At 31.8% G+C, this 18,892-nt stretch overlaps 1 long non-coding RNA gene across 1 annotated transcript; it reads right to left on the bottom strand.

The window, feature by feature from the left end:
* Window positions 1-61: 61 nt before the first annotated feature.
* On the bottom strand, window positions 62-1,160 carry LOC127709111 (uncharacterized). Its single transcript, XR_007985502.1, has 3 exons — window positions 1,043-1,160; window positions 566-704; window positions 62-182 (listed from the first exon to the last, which is right to left on the bottom strand). It is a non-coding gene; the product is annotated as an uncharacterized LOC127709111 (long non-coding RNA).
* Between the last annotated feature and the right edge of the window lie 17,732 nt (window positions 1,161-18,892).

Here is an 18,892-nt window from a genome sequence, read left to right on the forward strand (position 1 = left end):
TTGAATCAGGAATGAAAATTGGGAATCTTACTTTTCTTGATAAGATTTACCTCCAGATATCACACAATCTGTCCAGTATTTTTTAGTGCAGTCAACAGCTTTTAGTTCAAACGTTTCATTTCTAGGCACAATAACAGAGCAGGCAAGTTTTTGATTGACATCACTTTTTGGTTTGAATTTTTCTATGAATTAAATGAACATTAATAAGTATGAATAAACAAAAGGTTTATTGTTTACTGTAGTTTGAATGAATTGAATATTCTAACACACATCTATTCATATATTCAAAATACTTGTTGAACTGATTCGTGCCTGTCCCAAGTCAAGAACCTCGTCGGTGGTTGTGTTTTATTATGTTTTAATGAACTTTTTTTACGGAATTTTTGTTTTGATAGCAGAATTAGTATGGTGTGTTGCTTTCCATATTGACAAGCGCTTAAACTCGAGACGAATATAATTTAGAGAAAAATAATACACATGAATAAGGATTAGTGTTTCTGGTCATTGGTGGGAATAACAGAAAAGCTCTGTGTATACTAAAGAAGCAGGCAATAAATTCACGTACCAGTAATATGCTTGTATACTGTAAAATGAGTTCTATCTCCACATACATCATTGTCTGAACCTTTACATCTGTACGTGCACTTTGATGAATCGGCATCATCCATATTGTAAAGGGAATTTAGACAAACACACCAGTTGTACTGCAATACAAATACAATTGGGTACCTTCAGTACAGAACAGACTGAATTACGAAAAAAGACCATTAACGTAATTGTGTGTTTGTTAGTAACATTCACATATGCATACACAGGTTTTCATAAACATTTCAATACACAGGTTTAAACAAAAATTATAACACCGAATAGACAGTGCGCGCCATTTATTTCTGGACAACTATTAGTTCATAAAGTATTACAGCTACCAAAGACAGAAAAGGGTCAGGTAAGCCGTAAAAAATGCAACTGTAGCTTTACATTTATAAACAAATAACAACAACATCAACTAAACAAAAGAAACAAAGCAAAACATGTTACTTACTTTTAGTGCAAAATATGGTATCATTTTACATTTCTCTGAACAAAGAGCCGATGTTAACCTTTTAATGTCATGAACACCATTACTATGCATTGCTCCAGAATGTCTATAACAACCTAGAATACAGAGAAGAGTTAACACTTACGGAGTACAAACAGTATGTTGTTACTGGTATAATTTTAAATATCCATCTCCATAAATTGTGAACAAATTATTATTTAAAGACCCAAGTATTGCCAACAATATATTGCTTACCTAACTTAACTTCTGAAGCACACCAGTGTTTGTGTCTTACCACCACAACTGCAAAAAATGATTTGACTGAAACGAAACACAAGCTCGATGTGGAACTCTGAATTATATGATTAAGAAAACAAACTATATAACCAATATAACTAGGAAACTCATAAAAAAATACGGACTACGATTATAGATAAGCAATTTTCTATGTCCAATGGGCACATCATTCACATAAATCGATCAATCTGTTAAATTTTATGAAATCATTATATATCAAAGATATAATCAGTTGCATAATAGCATGATCAAATATTCAATTACGTATAAACCTTAGGATAACATAAAAATAACATGGAATAAGGCGCCGTTTTGCATCGGGCAGATTTAACTGATAACGGTTATCCGTTATGCGAAATATCTACATTATATCTATTGATTTGTATACACATTTTTATTAAATAATCGTTGTGTATTCTTTTAAATATTTCAAATTGCAAATGCATTTCTAGACACAGAAAAATGTGTAATGCTATTACTATGGTCTGCTCAAATTATGAGCCAGTAACAAAGTAACCTCTTCTTTTGTTCAAACAAATTGATCTATCCTAAACCCGAAAAATAACATTTGTCGTTCATTGAGAAACGGGAGTGGTCGTTCTTACATTATATAAGTGTACATATTGCACGAACTTCTTTTTCAGTTATTGCCATCAGTCGGCCACTGTCAAAACTGCTGCCGTTCCATGTTATTATCAGCTAATGTAAGAAACAATGACATTCATTTTTGATATCTAATTGATTTTATTGATACCTTGATGAGTCCTCCACTGTGTGTTTAAAAATATGCCACCAGCCCAACCTCTATATTCTCCTTTTTTTAAATATTTCAAACTGTCCTCAGAAGCTAGGCTACAGAAACTAAAGCTCTCTAGCCAAGTCATTCTTCCGGGTGTGACTGTCATGCCACGGCCTGAAATAAGAACTGGATAGGTTCTATCTTTAGCAAAAATAATCCCCTTATGCATTGCAGCATGACTACACAAACATATGAAATGTAAAAGTTACCACCTTTTATTTATCTGTCGTACTTTACATCTCATGAGTCAGATATTTCAAATCATGGAGATCGAGGGGTATGTATCGCTGTCCCTACAGCTAGAGATTGAGCGTCTACTATTCGTATATCTGATTTCCAGGAAGAGTAATTTTGGATAATGAGGTTACCGTGTTAAAATTAAGATTATTCGTTTCAGTTATTTCTAAGTATTCCCATTTATATTAAAAGACAATGTGACATATGTTTTTTTTTCTTAACCAGCTTTAAATACTGTTTCCTTTCAATGATGGTCAATATAAGAGGGTAATAAACGAATACATGAAATTAATGTAGTAGCCCGAATAATTCAGAGTTATTAATAAACTCATACCATTAATAATACATTTGAAAATCATTTTGATTGCTGTACCCTTATTTTTGACATTTTTGCTTATTATGTCTGTTTGTTTTGTTCACACATAGTTGTCAATATAATGGAATGTTATGCGACTGTCATACAAGTGAGAGGTTTAGCTAGATATAAAACGAGGTTTAATCCACCATTTTCTTAACAAGGAAATGCCTGTACCAAGTCAGAAATATGACAGTTGTTTTCCATAAGTTTGATGTTTTTGCAATTTTAAGTTTCAATAATCGTTTATTCATTTGTTTATTGATAATATAGATGATGCCTTCTCACTAAATAATTTAAATTTTTTTAATGACCTTTCTCATCGAACTTGAAACCTACGTATAAGCTAAAAGTTACGCCTGCCTTATCTATAAGTCTATAAATTTACGATAAGGGTCGGTTGAAAACAGAACTTTACTACAAGAAGGGTGATTTCAGTTTCCTAACTGTGAACTTTACATTTTAATGTAACAAAGTATAGCAGTGCATTCATAAGGAGTAAGCTGCCAATTCATATAATGAATTTAAATTGCACACAAATGATTACATACTTATCATGATTATAATGACAATTTAACCAAAAAATTTGGTAGACCAAATTGGAATATCTGTGCCACATACGACCTTGGGTAGGTTTCAATGTTCGAAACCACAATCCCGTCGATTGTGATATATAGCCGAATAATCGATAGGACTCATATGCGTGTTTGTACTTACAATGAGTAACACAATGGTGCCATTAGTTTTTGTAAACTCGTTTGTCTTTTCGTTGTCTTTTTTTTTGTCATGACGTTGCCAGTTTCTATGGTATCTTCTGCTTCATTCATTAATATATAATATAGCATCACAAAAGTGTTGCAAATATGAATCACACAATACAAATATTTATCCCGCAATCAGCTAACTATTGTACAAATAACAGGTACACAAATACATTTTTGCTTTATTTGTACTTATATAAATAAAGTCTCCTGTTACCCCTCTTTCATGTTGAGCAAGTGGTAATGTGGATATTACTTTTTGCGTACCAGTTCATTTTTGGAGTCCTCTTCGCGGTCCGCGTTTCAACTATGTCGATTTCTTTGAAAAATTGGAGACAATGATTTAAATTTTTACAACTAAAGTTTCAAGAGTTGGGTGTAAATTTCAGGATAAAAACAATATATGTGCATTGTCGGAAAATATAAAATTTATTTGTACTCCCTACGAAACAGGAGAAAAGCTCGGCGAGCCTCGCTTTTCGTCCTGTTTCTAAAGCTCATACAAATAAATTTTATATTTTCCGACAATTTACATATATTGTATATATATTTTCGTATTTATCGTCTTTTATTTAAACTCAAAATTATGAATCGATTATGTGTTAGTGTAAACAGCGTTTCATAACTCCAATACAACTTTCCGAATAATAAATGGCAGACAAACTGTTAAAAAATGTTTAGAAATGCAAATCTGGGGGCCATCTAAAATAATTGAAGCCTTTACTTTATCGACAAATATAGGATAAAACTAACCCGTGATACTTTTTTTTTTTTACACCAAAGAGATATTCAAACTGATAAGTCGATGAACAACTGACAACGCCATGGCAAAAAGCAAAAAAGGATCAAAAGAAAACAACGGTATACAAAACACAACATACAAATCTAAGACTAAGCAATACGAACCCAACCAAACAAACAAACAAAAAAACCGGGGTGATTTTAGGTGCTTCGAAAGGTTTGAAAATCGTGCTCTACTCATGGTACCCGACGTGTTGCTCATGTAAGTAGACTTTAAATGTGTAGAGATATAAAAGATCCCGACATGATAGCATTTTAAACAATTCAAGAAGAAATTAACAGCATCATTTATAACAATGATTTTTAGGCGAGCATTTATTTAACATCATTGGTACCAGTTATATATAGATACCAAATATATTGGTGACGAGAAAGTATTTAAAAATAACAAAGTAACAAATAATTACTCGGTCCATTGTAAATGTATCTAACGAAAATAAAATACAAGAAACACATTTCGTGGGAAATATTATCGGTATCATTCGTTTAACAATTTTTAGCTGTAATCTTACTGTTTGACATTTTGTATCGGTTGGGTCTTCATTCAAACTCTATTAAAATTTTCTGTTATGAAATACGTCAACAATTAATGTTTGTTTTAGTTGGGTATTGAACTTTCAGTCGGTGTTACACTAACTTAAAAAAACTAAACAATTTGATAACCAAGATACATGCATACAAGTAAGTTTTGAAATTACCTGCTGTTACTTTACAGGGTATGAAACCCAGGAGAAATAAAACCATCAAAGTTAACTTTGATTCCATATTACGTTTCACATCATTTTGATTTAGAACCTATTTCCGTACATACAATTGATAAAATAGAACAATAATTTCCTGTTATTTATACTTTAATGCAATTAATATGATCCCAATATTTTTTTGGTACTGAAACAATAGACCCTTCGTCACATTTTGATATAGCTGTTAGGATTATTAAAAACGTTTTTTTTTTTCATAGCGGAAATAATAATAAAAGAGGATAGAATGGCTGAATATATATACTTTGTTAAAACTTTAGAAACAATGATTATAAAAAAATAAAGTAATTATGATTTTTTTTTATCTTATAAAGTTATCAATGATGACCTAGGGTTTTTATTTAATGGTATTTTCTGTATTTCTGCGAATGATTTTTTGTTCTTAACCAGAAACAACAGTTATTGTGACATTTTTGACGCATAAAAAGATAGCATTTAGAGTCTCGTATACAATATGTCTTCATCTAATTGAATGTCGTTGAACATTATACCTACCACGAGTGTCAAGATTCGCTTGTTCGGTCATCGATCGGGTCAAATAAAAGACGTCTTACTGGTATTTGCATGTTTTCTGATAGGCACATTATTTGTCCGAGTCAGAGCCTGAGCTTAAAGGCTTCAATGGAGATTAATGTGTCTGAATGTGACGATAAGTATTGTGTCTTTTAGCAAACTATTGCCTTGTGAGTAATCACGTTTAAATCCGACTCAGCAAATTGGTCTGATAAATTAAATTATAAAGTTATATTATGAAATGGATTGAATATTGCGTTTTTGCTGCAAAATTTGCACATTCGATAACAAACAATATTTGACACTTGACTACCACTGACAGGGAGAACACATCTTGTTGTTTGCGTATATATATATACTAGTGGTCTCAAAAACAAACGAAAACAGATTCTTCTGAACGATGGTTATAATGATAAACCTAGTAATACCGTGTATACATTACAATTGGGTTTGTTTGATTAATAGTGGGAAACGTTAAAAGGGTACTATAAGCACTTTTGTGTATCACCACTCCGAAAACATTTCTAGTTTTTAAGCTTGTGATCTGCTTGATGCTCCTAATGAAGAAAAATCCCATCATGAGTGAATTTGGATCGTTCACATGGTCTAAATCATTTTTGACGAGACAGTGTCATTTTGTTTTATTTAAGTCGAAACAACAAAATGAAACAATTATAGATTCGCACAGTAGTTACATGTTGGAGGTAACAAAAAACGTACACCAAAAAAAAAAATTACACTCATTCAGAATTCTACATTAAATTGCTTTTTCAGATGTAGATAACTGATTTATCTTAAATGTTTCATAAGAAAAAAAAAACAAAAAATCAAATCAGGCGATACTTTTTTTAGTAAGATGCAAAATTTCAAGAAGAGATGTGTGTTCGTGACCGAAGATTCTCAACTTTTCGTCATTTGAGTAAAAAGGGTGTACTGATTTTGCTGTGTTTTTTGTTGTTTTCCGAATTGAAATGTGCCCTTATATTTCAAGTTTATGTAAGACCGTAGCGTGCAATGAACACGGTGTAATTTGTAGCCAACTTACCTCTCTAGCAATCGCACAACAAGTAGCCATTAAAAATAGAAGGATTACAATCTGATATTTAAATATACAAAACACACTATAAAACTGCTGTAAATTGGATATACTATTGAGTATATAGTAAGACTAAAGATTATCTGTAACAAAGCGACTTCTTTTCAAGCAAAATAAAATTACCGAACATTCATGGACAACCTTGGGCACAACACAAATACGCCAAAAAAAAACATAGATTATTCAAACATAACTATAGTAAGCGAAATAAATATGTAAGTTTTAGTCTTTTGTTTTTCCGTTTAAAATAAGAGGGTGCTGCTGCTTCATATCTTATTCTGTAATCAGTTAACATTTTTAATTTCTTTTAATGATGAATGTAATTCTATGGGTCAATAAGCATGTTACCTACAATTTTATCAGAATAACTATGGCAGGACAAAGGACGATTATTTGTAATTTGTTAGTAAAAAACATACAGAAAATAGTACTAGTATAATGTTGATCTAAAAAACAAAAACAGAACCGCAATATTTTGAAATAACCAATCAGATAACTTTTCAATACCAACTCTTTTGAGAAACATTCCAAATGATTTTCATTGATAAATTAGTGTTGGCCTAAATGAGTTTCAAAATTTTATCAACATAATAAATTGTGACAGTTAAACAAATTAGCTGAGTTTCATGCATTGATTTAACTGTGTTTTAACTAAAAATATACGACGAAGATAAGAGGTGCGAGGTATACATGTATGTCAACGAGAAACCGACTTAACAACACATAAATAACATATTGAAATTCATGTACGGTATGCAAATATAAACAAGGCAGTGGTTCTCTTCGGGCATTCCTGCCTCCTCATCCATTAAATACTAGCCGCCATGAAATTGCAAAAAGTTCTGAAATTGTCTCGGAACAGGAATGCTTCATTAGGGTTACTTTTTACATGCACAAACTGTGGTAGGATTAAACCAGTTTTACTTACACATAAACACACACAGCTCCATCTGTATACCAAGACCAAATATCGTTTAACGAAAACATTGACGTGTTGAAATAATTGTTTCAGTTTTTAAATAAAAATATATTTGTTTTGAGTGAAAAAAAAACAAACAAAAAGATGAATTGTTGGTTGCTTAAATGATACGTTCTACCTGTACTCTCTATGGCGATGCTGTACTAGCCATCCTTTAAATATCAGGATACAAAGTTGACCATTGTTTTTGCATTTTCTTTTTTTGAAAGAGTCAAAAAAGGTAACGATTTATATAAAAAGAAATGAAAACAACGTGTTATAATTTCTTGCGTCCGAAGTGCAATTCTTGATGTACCTTCATCAAGAACGGTCAAAGCCGAATATTTGAAAACCAAGGATGTATAGGAACTGAACATTGAAGAGCTATACAACCAAAAAGGACCTAAAAAAATAGCAGAAAATCCATCTGAGGTCAACTTTGCCCCTCGGGAGTTTCAAAATTTATTAACGGATAATTAGGTCTTTCCACTTTTCTGTGGAAAGACCTATTGTTTTTGTTCTGATTATTATTATTTTTTTCTTCCGCCAAATTTTATTCTCGCGTAACATTTTTGTTTCCCAATATGTCGCTAAGATATTTCTTATATAGTATCATAAAGTTTATGCACTTTTTATTTTCACCCATTCTAAGCCGAACAATTTTCTTTGTAAGAATTATCTCCCCAAACACTGTTTTCCTTGTGACTACATCTACTCCGTAACGGCAAAAGAAAGCGACAAATTTATTTTATAAAATTGCTCGTTATATCCTTCGCATGATTTGTCCTATTTTGACCGAAGCGATATGAACACTCCATATGAGAGTTATTTCCCCTTATGCATGTGATATAAGTAATATGCATTTCTAACTGGGAAACCATAAGTGATAGAGACCTAGGGTCTTTTGATTTGAGGTCCTTGGTCCAAAAAAAAATAAAAAAATAGGCAAGGTCAAAGGTCAAGGTCACATTCTAAATTTTGATTTTGGCTTATTTTCACTTACTTCCAAAAACCGTACAAGATATCGACAAAATATTTTTTCTAAATTGTAAGTTGCGACATGTCGTAACACATGGATTTTGGTTGAAAGGGTACGTTGACCGTAAAAGAGAGTTTTCTCCCTTTTTATATATAAAATTACATGTATGGTGGTATAACTCATTTACCAAGTATAATAAAGACTAGGGTAATATGATTAAAGGTCCTTGGTGTATGACCTTGAAATTAAGCTCAAGGTCAAAGTTAAATTTGAGGTTCTAGATTTTGACCTTTGCTTTAACTTCATATTTAAACACGATAAAGCCATGGGACTTTTTTTATTAGGTTGCAATTTACATGACCTTGAAAAGCCAACCGGAAATGACCTTGTGTAAACCGGAAATAGCTTTGTTTTGTACTTATTTGATGGAAAGTGTATTGAACAATATATTTTTGGAATCAGTATCAAGTAAACTATCAAATAAAAGGTGAAGTGACATATTTTAAACCGGAAGTAACAATTTATCTCCTTCATTTAGAAAAAAATGTATAGAAACCATATATTTTTGGAATCAGTTTACAATAAGCTATCATTTGACGCTGGATATGATATTTCAAACTGAATTTTCATAGTTCTTTTTCAAAATTGATCTACATGGGTGGTCTGAACAATTGGTTTTTAATTAGGTCTTTCCACTTTTCTGTGGAAAGACCTATTGTATTTGTTCTGATTATTATTATTATTTTCTTCCGCCAAATTTTGTTCTCGCGTAAAATTTTTGTTTCGCAAGATGTCGCTTAGATATTTCTTATATAGTATCATACAGTTTATGCGCTTTTTATTTTCACCCATTCTACCCGAACAATTTTCTTTGTAGGAGTTATCTCCCCAAACACTGTTTTCCTTGTGACTGCATCTCCTCCATAACCGTAAAAGAAAGCGACAAATTTATTTTATAAAATTGCTCGTTATATCCTTTGCATGATTTGTCCTATTTTGACCGAAGCGATATGAGAGTTATTTGCCCTTATGCATTTGATATAAGTGATATGCATTTCTATCTTGTAAACCATAAGTGATAGAGACCTTTTGATTTGAGGTCCTTGATCCAAAAATTAGAAAATTAGGTCAAGGTCAGAGGTCAAGGTCATATTTTAAATTTTGATTTTGGCTTATTTTCAATTCTTTTCAAAAACCGTTTAAGATATCGACAACATATTTTTACTAAATTGTAAGTTGCGACATGTCGTAACACATAGATTTTGGTTAAAATGGTACGCTAACATTAAATTAGAGTTTTCTCCCCTCGTTTATTAAAAGTTAAGCATATAGTGATATAATTCATTAACCATATATAATTAAGATCTATAGTCTTTTGATTTGAAGCCCTTGGTTTATGACCTTGAAATTGAGCTCAAGGTCATAGGTAAAATTGACGTTCTAGATTTTGACCTTTGCTTTTACCTCATATGTATACATGATAAAGCCATGGGACTTTTTGCATTACGTGGCAAGCCACTTGACTATTGAAAAGCCAACCGGAAGTGACCTGGTGTAAACCGGAAGTAGCTATTTTTTGTACTTATTAAATGTAAAAGTATATTGAACCATATATTTTTGGAATCAGTATCAAGTAAACTATAAAAAAAAACGGAAGTGACATTTTTCAAACCGGAAGTAACAATGTATCTCCCTTATTTAGAAAAAAAAATGTATAAAAACCATATATTTTTGGAATCAGTGTACAATAAGCTATCATTTGACGCTGGATATGATATTTTAATAGTTCTATATCAAAATTGATCTTTATGGGTGAAAAGACCTTCAATTGTTCTCTGAACAATTGGTTTTTAATTTTAGAAAGGTTTGTTATAAATCATGTCAGGGCCGAAGTACTGACTACTGAGCTGATGATACCCTCGGGGACTGATAGGTCACCAGCAGAGGTATCTATCCAGTGCTGAAAAAAAGAAGAAAAAACACGTTATTATGTCTTGCGTCAACATTTCATAAAGAACATTTTTCCATTTAGCTATATATTGTAGTGTCTTTACAAAACATGAGACAAGACTAGCTTAGATGAATGGTATATATATCCTCTCATTGCACTGTTTGAGAAGAAGTGTCTGCATTCGAGACTGCTAAAATTTTCAATTGAAAAAATTACAATTGCAGAATGCTTTAAATATACATGTAGGAAAAGCCGTGGGGAAAACTTACATTGGTTTCTCGGTATAGAACAAAACAATAGCAATATGAGATCTTGAAAAAGTGAAACTAATCGTGTAATAAAGTATCATATACAAGTTGAATGCAGAGATGTTCGATTGACATTCTTTTATAATAAATATCATAATATATGTTGCCCAAAAAAGAACATGAAACTCGGCACAGTGTGTGTAGCTGACTGTTGTTACTTTTAGTGAACTTTACTTCAAGGACGAATAGATGAAATGAACAACACCATGTTTTTCGAAAACAACTAATTCATCTCCTTGATCTACTTTAAAACAATAATTATTTCATAAATATACAATGAACAGGAGGATATATATAAAAACAAAATTTGTATTCATAAAGAAAACAAAAACTTCAGTAGCTCTCACATGGTTAACCTTTGAATGTATTGCGAGTTTATGGAAGAAAACCTGTAGTTGGTGCCTCTTTAAAAGACTTAGCAGGCGATATGCCGATTTGGTTGAAGGAAATTTTAGTGGTATGCTATTCTAGTTATTAATCTAGAATATTGATCAAAACCAAGTCCGTAGTGGACTTCTGTAAAATATCTTTACTTTTAGAGTTTTTAATTACAAAATATTTGAAATTTTAGGATTACAACTTCATATTGTTTTACGTTTCTTTAAGTTGAACCTTCGGAGTCAAATTCAATATAACGGATACAAAAACAACATAACAATCCCCATTATGCATAATTTAATCAACAAGAAAATGTAACCAGACAAGATAAACCTACATTCTTAAAACAGGCGGGACTAAATTCGAGAATTTATTTCGTACGAGGAACATATTCTAAAAATCATTTAATGTGTGCTTAAATTCACAATATCTTAGGTTCATATGTATACCGAGTCAAGAGCCTTAGTAATCTTTTGCCGTTAGAAACAATGGTGTTGATGGCAGATTGTTTTATACTTGGGGCAGTTTAGAGCATGACATATTATAGAGCTACACGTCCAGTACTTTTGAAGCCAGTATGCTGACATCTAATTTTGTTTTGTGTCGTTTGTGTGCTGTCTCATTTACGTAGACCTATTTCCTAAATTCACATACTAATATCTAATGATTATTGAAGATATCAAAGTGTAATACATAAGGGAGAAGGTATGTTTCATTCCTGTAGTTATACTGTATCACTGTAGTGTGCCCTATGGAAAATTGATTTAATCCGAATGAGTGAAATTCTTTAAATAAATATACTAGTATTATAAACATAAGTATCTCGTTGTAAAAATTAATGATAGTTGAAGATAATACTATCCAGAAAGTAATACTATCCAGTCAGGTTATCTTCAAATTGTTAATCTTTATCCAATCAGATAAAAGATCGAAATGATTGACAGAAGGAGGAAATAATTGACAAACGCAAAAACGCAAAGTCAAAAACTCGAAGAACAAAATGAGAAACCCTTTCACGTTTTCGCATTTTCGACTTTGCGTTTGCGACCCAAATGTTTTGTGTTTCAAAACTGATTTGCTGTACATATCTTTATCATTCCCCGATGTAGAGTTCAACCACTACTCTATAGTGTGTAAGTAGTGTTATTTGATTTTCTACGCTTTCTCTATATATAATTACGATGTTTATCGAACAATCTGTTACTTTGTATAAGGTGTCAATACTGGGTATATCGCATATATTTCCTCTCCCACTGGCCATCATAAACAGCAGAGAACCATGCGCTTTCCTCGAGAAACAGAGTACTTAGTCTTCTTGTTAGGTTATGTATTTATTAAAATATGAGTCTTACCTTTTTCAGTTTAGCAAAATCATAACAAATTTCGTCAAGAGGATACTCCACAAACGGTACATGTACACTTGAAAATCACGGGAAATGCGACAAGCAAACTGAAAGATGAAATGATTAAACCCACCACAGCGCAGTGCTTTTGAAATATTAATATCGGGTGTTGTTCTTTTAAACGATTACACTTTTGTTTTGTTTTGCAACCTTAAATAGTGTATGATTTGTTTAACAATTACTTTTCACCTGATATATATTTGCACCTTTTATCTCCTTGGAATGAACCAACTTTGCCGATAAACTTTGTCAGTCATGAGTGCACTCTAACGTACAATTTAAAGTCTCGGATCCAGAGTCACTGCTAATTTTTTCGAGCATACCAGACTCACCCACGTTAATGGGAGTGAATAATCACCACCGTGAAAGAAAACGTTTATACTTAAATGTTTTCCACGATCTTTAAATGTCCCACGATCTTTAAAAAAATGCACAAAACAACTTTAAAAACGGTTGTCATTTTTTTAATATGTAAAAAGCATAGATAGTAAAATTCTAACTATTTAAGTACACCTATAATTGTTATATTTCAACAGGGATACGAATATTTTAAATTTTTTGACATGAAGATGTTCATTGATAACGATGTTTTTTTTCCGTATTTTCCCCCCTTTTTTCCATTGACCAATAACGTAGACACAATTATTTGCCCTACTCAGAAAAAAAAGTAATGAACTATAACAAACAGAGAGTGAAATGTAGTGAAGATAAATCTTTGTTAAATACCTGCTCGTTGTATTCCCCCATCGTTTAAAATGGAAAAAAAATATGTCTAAGTTTAAACATTAAATATTGTCAACACGCTCCTCAGTTGATCACCCCTTTATGAACCCCAAGTATTGTTGAAATTTATTTTTTATTGTTCCAACCAACCCACTGCACTGACAATTGCAGAAATTCGTGTGTGTCTCATGTCAACCTAATTAAATGCTGTCTGTCTCTTCGATCATTCAGCGTATATTCACAGCATGTCCAGCCTGGATAACACTATGTAGAATAATTATTGGGTACTAAAAAACGCCGTTGTTCATGATCATCTATAGAAAAACATCATAGAAGTTGACCTTGTTTTTTTAAAGGACGGTTTATATTTATACTTTGAGACGATCCAAGATTTAAATGCTACCTGTAAGTGTTAACGTAATCCTAATCGTAGGTGTATCTTATCTTGATGATATTTTACGTTGAAAAAGTAAACATTATCTTTGGATCGTGATGTTACTTTGGCACCACCTTACGGTGTTTATATATTCAAACGCATTCGCTATGCCCGTGTCTCAGGTGATGTTACGGATTTCAATGAACGTAATATATGTATTTCTGGTAAACTTTTAAGTCAAGGATTTCGTTACCACAAATTACCTGAAACCTTTACTAAAAGCTTTCATAGATACAATATTTTGTATGGAATTTTGGCTGTACCTGTCGAAATTATTACCAACGGGAAGCACATCTTAATTTTTACGGTGATGTTGTTAACCAGGCACGTAAATTTAGATACAATCCGGATAAATTTATCGACCCTATAAACATATTCAATCTAAAAGGTTACCAATTCAAACTGTAATTAGATCTATGAATATTGATTTATCAGTAAAGATATTGATTTGTTTTATCAGTAGATTAAAACCAACATGTTTTTGGCCATTGCACAAGATGCTGTTTTTCTGACTGTTCATGACGTCGTTACACTAAATCCATTGGAGGATTGATGTGTACTGATGGACATTTTAGGCTAAGAAACATAATTTGTATTGTTTGTTATCGGCTTTAAACAAGCTTTCAGTAAATGTGAGCACTCTCAACTCTGTATTTTGTGTCTTTTGTGGTTTCGTGGAAATGTGTTAGCTTTGTATCTATCTGATGAATAAATTCCTTTTCAACTGATTCTTGTAGTTTGTTTTTGTGTTTTATTGTTACACCATTGTACCAGGAAAGGAGCATGAGGAAAGGGCAATAACTGAAATCAAATATGTTTTCTTTTAATTTCTTACTTATATTTTACAAGAAATGTACACATGATATAGCTAACAATATCTTTTTCTATATATTACTATTTCAATGGTAAAATATTGGTCGACACTCTTCCAAGATCTTACTGATATAAGCTTTTGATATAAACTTAAAAAATCCGACTAGAGATATAGGGGTGAGACTGTTAACAGTGCTATGTTCAATGAGTTCACATTCTAAGGGACATAACTTTAGCTATAGAAACAATTCACCAGTGCTGATAGATTAATTGTCCAAGACATGACTGATATAAACCTTCGATATTATTTCAAAACAATCCTACATCGAATGTAGGCATGACAGCGCTTACAATACAATGTTATATATACTTCATTGTTCCAAGGGGCATAATTCTTTTAAAAATAGTTGATCAACAAAATTGTTCAAGGTTTTGCTGCTTTTAGCCTTAGGTGTAAATTTCATAAATATTTGGCAAGTATTTTACACGTGGGAGCGCTTACAATGCAATTTTCAATAAAATATATATTTCGAAGGGATATTCTCTTAAACAGTGTTGATCGACATGCATTGGTTTTGAAACGTGCAAGAACTTGCTGGTATAAACCTTTGATAGAAATTTCATACATATTTGGCAAGATTTGAACTAGTGAGAGTGCTTATTAGAACGGAATAACGACCGGTATATCTATGTATAAACTCTTTACGACGAACGTTAGACGAGGATTATTCTGTTCTAAATCAAATAGTGCAAACAAACTTCACTTAAATGCATCGTGAACAGCCCCGGTCATCTCGGACAAACACTTGAAATAAACTACAAATATTATAAAGAAACTTTTATTTCAAAAGGTAACACAATACATGTAAGTTTAATTGAAGATTTAAAATTATCAGATACATATAGCTTACAGGTTTTAAGTAAGATCGGAAGACAAGATAGATAAACATAAATTGTGGCACATAGAACGATATCGTCGTACTATTTATATAAGCTTTTCCACTCAATAAAATTGTCTTTTAATACGATATAAAAATTAAAAAAAAAGCACGAGTCTTATAATCTAGTCCACCGACGCGTTTCAAATGTTCAATTATGAATTATGAAGGGATGTCAACAACCTCGTAATGCTGTATTTCTGGTTGTGCATACATTCTAGGATCAGTCGTAAACTGTGAAGTTAGCTCATATTGGCTTCCTTCTTGTGTTGATCTCCAATGACAACGGAGTATGCCAATCCTAAGATGAAAAACAAAATTAGTTTTGATGATTTATTGGATGATTAGAACAATAATGCAATAAGCAGATGGTGTGCACATTGATACCAACCTGGAAAAAAGTAGGATATATTCTCCAAAATTACCTTTACTCCGTGGGTCAACATTCGAACGTTGTTAAATTCTGCTGGAGTTTGAATTTAAAAAAAAGATTCTAAATAAAATAAATTTTCGACTTTCTAACATTACAAACATTCATCTAAACAAGATGTTTTTCCGCACACTTCATTATTGTTGGACAAAGTTCTGATACAAATTTCGCAAGTTTTGAAAACATTTTGCATTGACGGACACCATAAACTGACATGAGTGCATTTGTATCTAAGATACAAAACATAGCTGTACACATAAACATCGAATACACATTTGATTTGGTCAAAAATGTCTCTTTTCATGAAAGCTATAATAGATCAAAATTAAACAAAATCTTCCATATTTGCCGTTTTGAGACAAATACAGAAATTAATTACATATGTAAAAAAAAACACATTTATTAGAACATCAGAGGGTATTCATAAAGCCTTCATTCTGTGAATTTGAATAAAGATTGAAAGACTCTCTGAAAATGGTTCTTGTCTGAAATAGTTCCAGTGGTAATTGACCCTATCTTGTTAACATGCACTTGGAACTTCCAGATAGACTAGTACAACTACTAACTTTAACACGTTTAAAGATTGTCCATTCCATTTTGCATGGTAGTGAAACATGAGCCAACCGCGAATAGCGTGTTGAAGACCGAATGGTTAAACAACTAATTTTTCGTGTTTCATGCCCCCATCGAACAGGTCGAACAAAAACTATATATCTAGACGAAAATTTTAAAGCAGATCATGTAAGATGAACATAATATTTATCAGCCACCTTTAGGAACGCCGGACTATCCTATATAGAGATGTACAGATTGTCGTCATATATATATATATAAATATTTTTAATCCAGTTATTATCTATTTTAAAGATGCTAGATTATTTTAATTTTACTGACACCACTCTAAAATTTAAGTGTTCATTTTTACCGTATGGCTTTTATTGGAAGTTCGATCGCTGTCTATTCTAGTTGTTCAAATGTCTAGCTGGCTTTTTATTATTACATGCCTCGTCCTTGTTCTTTTGTATGGTTTCATCGGTTTCATTCTGATGGTCATATTTTAAATTACTAATTGTCGGAAGATATATCATTACGTTACAAAACTAGTGCTGATCTTTTATATTATGTGAATGCTACATGTAGCGACCAACACATAGAAGAAAATAATGCAGGTTAATCCAGTTAAACGTAAAATATCATAACAACATAATGTGAGAAATTGGCAAATAAGGTTCACTGATATAAACTTCATCGCAAACCGCTATTGATCTTTCGGATACTGTTTGTTTAATTGAATTCATATTGTCCTATTATAATGATGTATAATGAATTCTATTGTTAAGTGAATCAGGAATATCAAACAATGTCAAAATCATTGGAAAAGGGAAAATTAAAAAAATTGATAATACTCACAGTGATACTTGGAGACATACTAAAACAAATACTACAATAATCACTAGAAACGCTATACCTACGATAAAACAAAAGCATATAAAGCTATACCTTGTGCTGCCTTTTTAGGAGAGAACTGTTATAATTATGAACAAGACTTAACAATACCGTGTGTCTATTCTATCATTCAGCGTTTTTTCACAGCATGTCCAGCCTTGATAACACTATGTAGAATAATTATTGGGTACTTAAAAACGCCGTTGTTAATGATCAGCTATAGAAAAAACATCATAGAAGTTGGTCCTTGTTTTTTCAAAGGACGGTTTATATTTATACTTTGAGACAATCCCAGATTTAAATGCTACTTGTAAGTGTTAACGTAATCCTGTACACACGATATAGCTTGCAATATCATTTTCTATATATTACTATTTCCTTGGTAAAATATTTGGGCGACACTCTTCCAAGATCTTAATGATATAAGCTTTTGATATAAACTTTAAAAAATCCGAATAGAGATATAGGAGTAAGAGTGTTAACAGTGCAATGTTCAATGAGTTTACATTCTAAGGGACATAACTTTAGCTATAAAAACAATTAACCAGTGCTGATAGTTTAATTGTCCAAGACATGACTGATATAAACCTTCGATATGATTTCAAAACAATCCTACATCAAATGTAGGCATGAGAGCGCTTACATATATATATACTTCATTGTTTCAAGGGGCATAATTCTTTTAAAAATAGTTAATCAGCATTGTATTTCAAAATTGTTTAAGGTTTTGCTGATTTAAGCCTTTGGTGTAAATTTCATAAATATTTGGCAAGTTTTTTACACGTGGGAGCGTTTACAATGCAATTTTCAATATAATATATATTTCGAAGGGTCATAATTCTTTTAAACAATGTTGATCGACATGCTTTGGTTTTAAAACTTGTTCAAGAACTTGCTGATATAAACCTTTGATAGAAATAAATAAATATTTGGCAAGATTTGAACAAGTGAGAGTGTCTATTAGGACGGAATAACGACCGGTATATCTATGTATAAACTCTTTACGACGAACGTAAGAGGATTATTATTCTGTTCTAAATAAAATAGTGCCAAAAAACGTCACTAAAATGCATCGTGAACAGCCCCGCTCATCTCGGACAAACACTCGTAATAAACTGCAAATATTATTAGGAAACCTTTATTTCAATAAGTAACACAATACATGTAAGTTTAATTGAAGATTTAAAATCATCAGAAATTATACATATAGCTTACAGGTTTTTAGTAAGATTGCAAGATAAGATAAACATAAGTTGTGGCACATAGAAAGATATCGTCGTACTATTTATATAAGCTTTTTCACTCAATAAAATTGTCTTTTAATACGATATAAAAATTTAAAAAAAAGTACGAATCTTATAATCTAGTGCACCGACGCGTTTTAAATGTTCAATTATGAAGGGATGTCTTCAACAACCTCGTAATGCTGTATTTCTGGTTGTGCATACATTCTAGGTTCAGTCGTAAACT

This window comes from Mytilus californianus, unplaced genomic scaffold, assembly GCF_021869535.1.
Source record: "Mytilus californianus isolate M0D057914Y unplaced genomic scaffold, xbMytCali1.0.p SCAF_7, whole genome shotgun sequence".
NCBI classification, from domain to species: domain Eukaryota; kingdom Metazoa; phylum Mollusca; class Bivalvia; order Mytilida; family Mytilidae; genus Mytilus; species Mytilus californianus.